Source organism: Hyla sarda, chromosome 8 (genome assembly GCF_029499605.1).
Source record: "Hyla sarda isolate aHylSar1 chromosome 8, aHylSar1.hap1, whole genome shotgun sequence".
Lineage (NCBI taxonomy): Eukaryota > Metazoa > Chordata > Amphibia > Anura > Hylidae > Hyla > Hyla sarda.
Window position 1 is genome coordinate 177,267,940 of NC_079196.1, and position 10,491 is coordinate 177,278,430.

A 10,491-nucleotide genomic window follows, 5' to 3' on the forward strand; every position below is an offset into this window, starting at 1 on the left:
GAGGAGCAGCATGCAATACCATATTCATAGATCGATTAGTATTAATATATTTGTTTGGTGAAGAGGTAACTTGTTGTAATCCTTTTCCAAGTTGGTTTTCACATGGCATAACCAATAACTGAGGGTCTATGGATACCCTTGGCGTGTTCTGTTTTTTGTGAAATCTGGAGTTATAAATCAAACGACTCCCGTTGGGAGGAGACCTCGAATCATGATGGTTTTTTACATTATATTTCCCTTTATAATTATTCTTATTTGCGTAACCACTAGAATTCGTATTTAAAAATCTTTTCGGGACTGCACCCATATTCTGTGGTCTGGAATCTGAATTCAAAACCTTATTCGTATTATTGACGTTAGAGCCCATCTGGGTACTGGTAGATGTTTCTACTGAAGGTGTAACAGCTATAGTCGCATCGACTTTACCAGTAGTGTGAACACCTACTGACGATGGTAAGCCAGGGGAATCGGCGGCAAAATCGTGATTGGTTCCCATATGTTTGGGATTGTTATGGCTATATCTGGGCCATTTACGAACTTGGCCACAGGCATAGTCATTCAAATCCCTATTAAACTTATGTGCTTTTTTATTAATTATATCAAGTTCAAATTTTTTTTACCTATTTAAAACAGCAGCATCCATTTTTCTAAAAATACCATAATGACTATAAGGTGTCAAAGAAGTTCTAATATTGCGTGCAGATTCTAGATAATTTTTTGATAAACTATTACGTTTAGCCCACAAGCGCTCAATCATGCCTTGTGAACAGGTTTCAAGAAAAGCTTCCCAATCACGGGAGAAAATAACATCATTTGGGAAAGAGGACTCAATCGAAGGACGGAGACCTCTAGGCGAAATGTGTTTAGCTGCATATCTGGACAGAAAAAGTACATCAATACTCTGTTGTATTTCTAGCTTACAAATATCTTCATATTGTTTAAAAAGTTCATTCAATGTCTTAATGTCCACATCAGACGGTGTGTCCTGATTTAACTCAGGTTCCAACAATTTCTGGACTGTAACGTTACCGATAAGTTGGGAAATAATCGTGTCTCGTGCAGACTCACGGTCCAATAGAAAATCCATATTGAAATATAACAACAGAAGTAATAAACGTCACCAGTAGACGAAATCAGATTCTTCAAGCAGGTGTCTGAACCAAAACAGACAAACCAGGATACCACGAGGCAAATGGCCGATATCACACTGAGTGCAGCTACATCCAACAACGATTCCTCAGGAATCCAAGGGGAGGGACCTTAAACAGCAATAGACAGACAAGGAGAGCGCTCCTAGTGTGATAGCGTAATGTAAAAGCAAAGATAATAGACAAGAAAACTTGCTCACCAAGTCTAGTTGTACTGCGACCAAGTACAACTATGGTGAAGGCGTGAAGTGACCCTGCAACGGGCGAAGAGCGGCAGCTGCTCCTGGACACACAGGCGAAGAAATTAAGCGGATCCCTCCAGGGAACAAACCAGGATAGAGGCAGCGCACAGGACTTCAAAGGTAAAATGGTTTATTTACCCGGCATGCAACGCGTTTCGCTGGATAACCAGCTTCATCAGGCATGTTGAGGGTGGAGATACATAGGGTATTTATACACAACAGTTAATCCGCACATTGCTGGAATAAAAGCAATAGGCGGGGACCATAAAACACACATATAAAAAATAGTAAAATACAAAAAAATATATAAAAATAAATAAATAACAAAATTATATATATCCACATACCCAACTAGAGAAATTGGATATGCCTATTGCTTTTATTCCAGCAATGTGCGGGTTAACTGTTGTGTATAAATACCCTATGTATCTCCACCCTCAACATGCCTGATGAAGCTGGTTATCCAGCGAAACGCGTTGCATGCCGGGTAAATAAACCATTTTACCTTTGAAGTCCTGTGCGCTGCCTCTATCCTGGTTTGTTCCCTGGAGGGATCCGCTTAATTTCTTCGCCTGTGTGTCCAGGAGCAGCTGCCGCTCTTCGCCCGTTGCAGGGTCACTTCACGCCTTCACCATAGTTGTACTTGGTTGCAGTACAACTAGACTTGGTGAGCAAGTTTTCTTGTCTATTATCTTTGCTTTTACATTACGCTATCACACTAGGAGCGCTCTCCTTGTCTGTCTATTACGATTTAGGATTAGCATTCTTCCTGGTCAGAGCCACAATATGGGCCCCAATGGTGGAGAAGTGGGGAATAAACTGTCGATAATAGTTGGCGAATCCCAGGAAGCGTTGGATAGTGCGGAGTCCAGAAGGGCGTGGCCAATCCAAAACCGCCAACAGTTTATCTGGATCCATTTGAAGCCCTTGGCCAGAGACTAGGTAACCTAGGAAAGGAAGACTGTTGCATTCAAAGAGACATTTTTCGAATTTAGCGTACAGGTGGTTTTCACTGAGTTTTTGACGCACATGACGGACATGACGACGGTGTTCCTCTACGTTAGACAAAAAAATCAAGATGTCATCCAAGTAGACCACAACACAGGTATACAATAAGTCCTGAAAGATCTCATTAACAAAGTCCTGGAAGACTGCAGTGGCGTTGCAGAGGCCAAAGGGCATAACTAGATATTCAAAATGTCTATCTCTGGTATTGAAAGCGGTTTTCCACTCATCACCTTTACGGATGCGAATAAGATTACACGCGCCTCTTAAGTTCAGTTTGGTGAAGATACTTGCTCCACGTAGACGGTCAAAGAGTTCGGAGATCAAAGGCAGGAGATAGCGGTTTTTGATGGTAATCTTGTTTAAACCGCGGTAGTCAATACATGGGCGTAAGGATCCATCCTTTTTAGAAACAAAGAAGAACCCCGCTCCAGCAGGGGATGAGGATTTCCGAATAAAACCTCTCTTTAGGTTCTCCTTGATATACTCCGTCATGGCTTGAGTCTCTGGGGCTGACAGAGGGTAAATCCTGCCACGGGGCGGATTGGTACCAGGAAGAAGGTCAATGGGACAATCAAAAGGTCTATGTAGAGGTAGGACCTCTGCTTGCTTTTTGCAGAATACATCTGAATAGTCTTGGTAAGCCTTGGGAAGGCCCGGTAAAGATGAAGCCTCAGGGGTTTGACAAGTGGGAGAAGATGTGAGACATCGCTTGAGACAAGAAGGACCCCAACTTTTGATCTCCCCGGTGGTCCAGTCGAGGGTAGGAGCATGACGCTGGAGCCATGGCAGGCCGAGAAGAACTTTAGAGGTGCAGTTAGGCAGAACGAAAAATTCACTTTTTCATGGTGAAGTCCAATGCTCATGGGCAGGGGTTCAGTGCGGTAGCGCACAGTGCAGTCCAATTTCTGTCCGTTTACAGAAGAGATAAAGAGCGGCTTAACGAGATGGGTTACTGGAATACTGAACCTATTAACGAAAGAGGCCAAGATAAAGTTTCCTGCAGAACCTGAGTCCAAGAAGGCCACTGCTGAGATGGAGGAGTTGGCGGAAGGAGAAATCCATACAGGTACAGTCAGACGTGGAGAGGCTGAATTCACACCAAGTGTCGTTTCACCCTTGTGAAGAAGGTGCGTGTGTTTCTCCTGACACTGAGGGCGGATAGGACAGTCTTTTAGGAAATGTTCGGTACTAGCATAGTACAGGCGCAAATTCTCATTTCGGCGGCGAGTCCTCTCTTGTAGGGTCAGGCGAGACCGATCCACTTGCATAGCCTCCTCGGCGGAAGGCACAGGAACAGATTGCAAAGGACGTTCGAAGAGAGGAGCTGGCTAGAAAAACCGCCTGGTGCGAACAAGATCCTTTTCCTGTCAAAGTTCCTGGCATCTTTCCGAGAAACGCATGCGGGTGGCCAAATGGATGAGTTCCGACAGATTAGCAGGAATTTCTTGTGCGGCCAGGACATCTTTGATGTTACTGGATAAGCCTTTCTTGAAGGTCGCGCAGAGGGCCTCATTATTCCAGGACAGCTCTGAGGCGAGGGTGCGGAACTGGATGGCGTATTCGCCCACAGAAGAACTCCCTTGGACAAGGTTCAGCAAAGCAGTCTCGGCTGAGGAAGCCCGGGCTGGCTCCTCAAAAACACTATGTACTTCAGAGAAGAAGGACTGGATAGTAGCTGTGGCGGGATCGTTGCGGTTCCAAAACGGTGTGGCCCATGACAAGGCCTTTCCAGACAAGAGACTGACCACGAAAGCCACCTTAGACTGTTCAGTAGGGAATTGGTCCGACATCATCTCCAGGTGTAGGGAACACTGGGACAGGAATCCACGGCACTGTTTAGAGTCCCCATCAAACTTGTCCGGTAGAGACAGGCGGAAGCTGGGAGCAGCCACTCGCTGCGGAGGAGATGCAGGGGCTGGCAGAGGAGATGGTTGCTGTAGTTGCGGCAGAAGCTTTTGCAGCATAACGGTCAGTTGAGTCAGCTGCTGTCCTTGTTGCGCTATCTGCTGCGATTGCTGGGTGACCACGGTGGTTAGGTCAGCGACACTAGGCAGCGGGACCTCAGCGGGATCCATGGCCGGAGCCTGCCGCAAAGTGGGATAGACTTGCAGCGGCAGGTAACACCCAGGTCGTTCCACCCGATAGCGACTCAACCCCACTGACAGCTGAGACAGGCGCGTTACACAGGGACAAGGCAAGAGCAAGGTCGGATGTAGCAGAAGGTCAGGGCAGGCAGCAAAGGGTCGTAGTCAGGGGCAACGGCAAGGGTAGGGATACACAGGCTTGAAATACACAAAAAGCTTTCTCAGGGCACTAGGGCAACATGATCCGGCAGGGACAGGAAGGGGAAGTGGGTTTTTATATGAATGGGAGTGACAGACAACTGATTGGGCCAGGCACCAATTAGTGGTGCACTGGCCCTTTAAATTTCAGAGAGCTGGCGCACGCGCCCTAGAGAGCGGGGCCGCGTGCGCCGGGACGTGACAGCTGGGGAACGGGACAGGTGAGTGGATTGGGATGCGACCCGCGGTGGGGTGTGTCCCGCTACGCGGATCGCATCCCCGCCGGCAGTGACACTGCAGCACTCCCAGTCAGCGGGTCTGACCGGGGCGCTGCAGACAGGAGAACGCCGCGAGTGCTCCGGGGAGGAGCAGGGACCCGGAGAGCTCGGCGTAACACCTTGTATATGTGTATTTTGCTTCTAATCTGTTACTTTACTGCAGTAGTCTCAAACTGTAGCCCTCCAGGTGTTGCAAAACTTCAAGTTTTGCAACATCTGGAGGGCCACAGTTTGAGACCACTGCTTTAATGAGTGTGAGGAATAAATTCCCTTATATCTCTCTTTAGTAGTGTGACTAAGTTCCTTGCATGAAGTTTAAAGGGATACCCCACCCCTAGACATCTTATCCCCTATCCCCTATCTAGGGGATAAAGATGTCTGATCGCCAGGCTCCCGCCACTGGGAACCCCGCAATCTAGGCTGTGGCACCCCAGACATCTGGTGCATGGAGCGAAGTTTGCTCCATGCCGTAAGACTGTCAATGCAGGGTGGACATCACAATCATGCCCCACACATGACATCACGGCCATGCCCCCTCAATGCAAGTCTATGGGAGGGGGCATGATGGCTGTGGTGCAGCCAGGTGCAGCATTGAGATCGCGGGGGTATCCAGCGGCGGGATGCCCACGATCAGACATCTTATCCCCTATCCTTTGGATAGGTGATAAGATGTCTAGGGGCGGAGTACACCTTTAATAGGCAGAGGGAAGCACTGTTCCTTTTAAAGCAGAAGTAGGTACTTTTGTCTACAAGAGAACAGTGCTGGTTTCATTTTGGGTATGGCTGCTGCCTAGTACAGGATACACAGTGGTAATCCTAACTTGGGGGGGGGGGGGGGGGTTTCTTGCAAAATGGATTGTCAGTTGTGGACACCTTTCATACATAATTAGCAATTTTCCCCCCATTAAGGTATCTGGACTTAAAACCACCTCCATTTTAATATTGATGGCCTATTTTAAAAAGTCTGGAAAACCCCTTAAATGGGCACTGTCACATAAAAAAAAAAAAAAATTGGACACGTTGTAGAGACATGTCAAAAGTTTTGTTCGGTCGGGTTTGACCAATTGATAATACGAGCCGGGAGAAGTGCCCACTAAGCAAGTTCTCTTCCAGTTCTGTACCCCGTGACAAAGAGAGACTCCTCGTGTAAGTTTATGGGACCATTTTGATGGCAAGCACATTGAGCAATGAATGAAGCGCTTAGCCATGCGCTTCTCTCCCCTCTTTCTTGCAATGTGTTGGGGTCTTAAAGGGGTATTCCGGTGGAAAACATTTTTTTTAAATCAACTGGTGCCAGAATGTTAGACAGATTTGTAAATTACTTCCATTTAAAAATTTTAATCCTTCCAGTACTTGTCAGCTGCTGTATGCTGCACAGGAAGTTGTATTTATTTCTGGAATTCTGACCATAGTGCTCTCTGCTGACACCTCTGTTCATGTTAGGAGTACAAGCAATTCCTTCCTCACCTTAGATCACATCAATGTAATTGTTTGTTTAAAGTTAGTCATGGTTAAAGCATCCACATACACGTTTATTAGGTGTCAGGATGTCACTGTGGTACTTGTGACCGTCTGCAGGCATCCTCCATTGTATGCAATTTTTGCTGGGGATCGCCCTTAGCAACGGTTTACAAGTGCAGGATCTCCACCCCAGCAAAGGTGCACTACTGCACTTAGGGTTGAGTTTCCTGCTATAACCACGTTCCTGCAAATATATACGCCGACATGTCTTTGCTTAACCCCTTAAGGACATAGGGCGTATCCATACGCCCCCGTTTCCAAGTCCTTAAGGACCGAGGGCGTATGGATACGCCCTGAGCATTTCCGGCCCCCACCGCTAGCCGGAGGGGAGCCGGAGCCGGATGCCTGCTGAAATCGTTCAGCAGGCATCCCGGCATATCGCCCAGGGGGGTCATTATGTCCCCCCATGTCGGCGATTGCCGCAGATCGCTGGACAATTCAGTCCAGCGATCTGCGGCAGATTCCGGGTCAATCGGGTCTCCAGTGACCCGATGACCCGGAATTACTGGCTGATCGGGGCCGTCAGAGACGGCCCCAAACAGCCATTGCCAGCAGGGGTGAGGTGGCACTGGTGCCACCTCACGATCGCCCTGATTCGTCGGCCGGATTACCGGCCGACCAATCAGGGCGCCTGCTGCGGGTGTCACTCCCGCAACCCGCTCCGCCCCTCTTTCGGAGGACGTGAGCGGGTGCGGGAAGACGACCCCCGGTGCTGGGGACCCCGATCCCCGGCGTCCCTGTTGGGATCGGGGCCCCAGGAGCAGCGGCGGCGGCGGAGACGACGAGGGACTGACCTGTGCGGCGAGGATCGTTGGAGGTGAGTGACAGCCTCCTACTGTTGCTTAGCAACAGCTCCCAGCATGCAACAAGGGCATGCTGGGAGCTGTAGTTATGCAACAGCAGGAGGCAGACCACCACAACTCCCAGCATGCCCTAATGGGCATGCTGGGACTTGTAGTTTTGCAACAGCTGAAGGCACATTCTTTCTATGTAAAAGTGTACCTTCAGCTGTTGTGTAACTACAACTCCCAGCTTGCACAATCAGCTAAAGTGCATGCTGGGAGTTGTAGTGGTGCATCTGGTGGTTGCATAACTACAACTCCCAGCATGCCCGTTGGCTGTCGGTGACTGCTGAGAGTTGTAGTTTTGCAACAGCTGAAGGCACACTGAGTTAAGTAGTAAACCAGTGTGTCCGCTGTCCGTACATGCTGGGGGTTGTAGCTTTTGCAACAGCTGAAGGCACACTGGTTGCAAAACACTGAGTTTGTTACCAAACTCGGTGTTTCACAACCTGTGTGTCTCCAGCTGTTGCAAAACTACAACTCCCAGCATGCACTGATAGACCGTACATGCTTGGAGTTGTAGTTTTGCAACAGCTGGATGTTTCTCCCCCCCCCCCCCCAATGTGAACGTACAGGGTACACTCACATGGGCGGAGGATTACAGTAAGTATCCGGCTGCAAGTTTGAGCTGCAGCAAATTTTCTGTCGCAGCTCAAACTGCCAGCGAGAAACTACTGTGAACCCCCCGCCCGTGCGACTGTACCCTAAAAACACTACACTAACACAAAATAAAATAAAAAGTAAAAAACACTACATATACACATACCCCTACACAGCCCCCCTCCCCTCCCCAATAAAAATGAAAAGGTCTGGTACGTCACTGTTTCCAAAACGGAGCCTCCAGCGGTTGCAAAACTACAACTCCCAGCATGCACTGATAGACTGTCCATGCTGGGAGTTGTAGTTTTGCAACAGCTGGATGTTCCCCCCCCCCCCAATGTGAACGTACAGGGTACACTCACATGGGCGGAGGATTACAGTAAGTATCCGGCTGCAAGTTTGAGCTGCGTCAAATTTTCTGCCGCAGCTCAAACTGCCAGCGAGAAACTACTGTGAACCCCCGCTCGTGTGACTGTACCCTAAAAACACTACACTACACTACCACAAAATAAAATAAAAAGTAAAAAACACTACATATACACATACCCCTACACAGCCCCCCTCCCCTCCCCAATAAAAATGAAAAACGTCTGGTACGCCACTGTTTCCAGAACGGAGCCTCCAGCTGTTGCAAAGCAACTACTCCCAGTATTGCCAGATAGCCACTGACTGTCCAGGCATGCTGGGAGTTTTACAACAGCTGGAGGCCCCCTGTTTGGGAATCACTGGCGTAGAATACCCCTATGTCCACCCCTATGCAAGTCCCTAATTTAGGCCTCAAATGCGCATGGCGCTCTCACTTTGGAGCCCTGTCGTATTTCAAGGCAACAGTTTAGGGACACATATGGGGTATCGCCGTACTCGGGAGAAATTGGGCTTCAAATTTTGTGGGGTATTTTTTGCTATTACCCTTTTTAAAAATGTAAATTTTTTGGGAAAACAAGCATTTTAGGTAAAAAAAAAAATTTTTTTTTACATATACAAAAATCATAAAACACCTGTGGGGTATAAAGGTTCACTTAACCCCTTGTTACGTTCCCCGAGGGGTCTAGTTTCCAAAATGGTATGCCATGTGTTTTTTTTTTTGCTGTCCTGGCACCATAGGGGCTTCCTAAATGCGGCATGCCCCCAGAGCAAAATTTGCTTTCAAAAAGCCAAACGTGACTCCTTCTCTTCTGAGACCTGTAGTGCGCCAGCAGAGCACTTTTCACCCCCATATGGGGTGTTTTCTGAATCGGGAGAAATTGGGCTTCAAATTTTGGGGGGTGTTTTCTGCTATTACCCTTTTTAAAAATGTAAAATTTTGGGAAACCAAGCATTTTAGGTAAAAAAAAATTAAAAATGTTCACATATGCAAAAGTCGTGAAACACCTGTAGGGTATTAAGGTTCACATTACCCCTTGTTACGTTCCCCGAGGGGTCTAGTTTCCAAAATGGTATGCCATGTGTTTTTTTTTTGCTGTTCTGGCACCATAGGGGCTTCCTAAATGTGGCATGCCCCCAGAGCAAAATTTGCTTTCAAAAAGCCAAACGTGACTCCTTCTCTTCTGAGACCTGTAGTGCGCCAGCAGAGCACTTTTCACCCCCATATGGGGTGTTTTCTGAATCGGGAGAAATTGGGCTTCAAATTTTGGGGGGTGTTTTCTGCTATTACCCTTTTTAAAAATGTAAAAATTTTGGGAAACCAAGCATTTTAGGTAAAAAAAAATAAAAATGTTCACATATGCAAAAGTCGTGAAACACCTGTAGGGTATTAAGGTTCACATTACCCCTTGTTACGTTCCCCGAGGGGTCTAGTTTCCAAAATGGTATGCCATGTGTTTTTTTTTTGCTGTTCTGGCACCATAGGGGCTTCCTAAATGCGACATGCCCCCAGAGCAAAATTTGCTTTCAAAAAGCCAAATGTGACTCCTTCTCTTCTGAGACCTGTAGTGCGCCAGCAGAGCAATTTTCACCCCCATATGGGGTGTTTTCTGAATCGGGAGAAATTGGGTTTCAAATTTTGGGGGGTATTTTCTGCTATTACACTTTTTAAAAATGTCAAATTTTTGGGAAACCAAGCATTTTAGGTAAAAAAAAAATTTTTTTTTTACATATGCTAAAGTCGTGAAACACCTGTGGGGTATTAAGGTTCACTTTACCCCTTGTTACGTTCCCTGAGGAGTCTAGTTTCCAAAATGGTATGCCATGTGTGTTTTTTTGCTGTTCTGGCACCATAGGGGCTTCCTAAAGGTGACATGCCCCCCAAAAACCATTTGACGCTCCTTCCCTTCTGAGCCCTCTACTGCGCCCGCTGAACAATTAACATAGACATATGAGGTATGTGCTTACTCGAGAGAAATTGGGTTTCAAATACAAGTAAAAATTTTCTCCTTTTTACCCCTTTCAAAAATTCAAAAATTGGGTCTACAAGAAAATGCGAGTGTAAAAAATGAAGATTTAGAATTTTCTCCTTCACTTTGCTGCTATTCCTGTGAAACACCTAAAGGGTTAATACACTTACTGAATGTCATTTTGAATACTTTGGGGGGTGTAGTTTTTATAATGGGGTCTTTTATGGGGCATTTCTA